General features: G+C 47.2%; 1 protein-coding gene across 2 annotated transcripts in view; it reads left to right on the top strand.

Annotated features, from left to right (window-relative positions):
• shtn1 (shootin 1) overlaps positions 1–965 on the top strand; it is a 34,841-nt gene that overhangs the window by 19,520 nt on the left and 14,356 nt on the right. The window lies entirely within an intron of this gene.

Raw genomic sequence — 965 nt, 5'->3', positions numbered from 1 at the left:
AAATGCAATAAAACTTTATTTGATTATTGATCAGTTGTAAAGACTGATCAGTCTTCATCTCAGCAACAGATCACCGCTGCTCTGCTGGACGATACTGGGTCCATGTGTTAGACCAGCTTCCTGGTCCAGTGAGCAGAACTGACCGAGCACAGGTGTGTCGCTCAGCAGAGTTCAGTCTTTCACAGGTGTTCAGGGGTGTTTGTTTTCATGTACAGTCCAGGTATAGCCCAGGTAGAACAGGTACAGTCCAGGGACAGTATAGTCTGGGTAGGACAGGTACAGTCCAGGTAGAACAGGTACAGTCCAGGGACAGTATAGTCTGGGTAGGACAGGTACAGTCCAGGTAGAACAGGTACAGTCCAGGGACAGTATAGTCTGGGTAGGACAGGTACAGTCCAGGTAGAACAGGTACAGTCCAGGGACAGTATAGTCTGGGTAGGACAGGTACAATCCAGGTAGAACAGGTACAGTCCAGGGACAGTATAGTCTGGGTAGGACAGGTACAGTCCAGGCACAGAGGGAGAACTACACCTTACTTCGTACACCTAGAGCTGGGTGTAACTGCTCCTGGGCCCAGGACATCTCCAGGGTTTCTCTGCTGAAGGATTACATGGCAACAACACAGAGTGACTTAAATGAATGAGTGAGTTAATAACATGTCACATGGCAGTGGCAGGGTACAGCCTGTATAATGACACACTTCCGAAAGCTCCATGACATGAGAGATATCACTGTACAGCCGTAAGACTGAAGAGACTGACACTGAGTAGTTCCTCAGTTCTTCATGTCATGAATCCACCAGATATGTTGAAACATTCCTCTGAGGCTCTGCTCTAAGTTATAGGGGACAAACCTTTTATTGGCACTACCTGAAACAATTGGGAAATGTTAAGTCTACTTTTAATGAGCTCCAGTGTGCTGTACACAAACTCTCACACATTCAGTTTGTGCTGGTGGAGTCTTCC

Source organism: Seriola lalandi, unplaced genomic scaffold (assembly GCF_002814215.2).
Source record: "Seriola lalandi dorsalis isolate HSWRI2012SDOR001 ecotype SW California unplaced genomic scaffold, Sedor1 jcf7180002054907, whole genome shotgun sequence".
Taxonomy (NCBI): Eukaryota; Metazoa; Chordata; class Actinopteri; order Carangiformes; family Carangidae; genus Seriola; species Seriola lalandi.
Note: the sequence above shows the minus strand (reverse complement) of the source record. Positions and strands in the feature narration are given on the sequence as shown.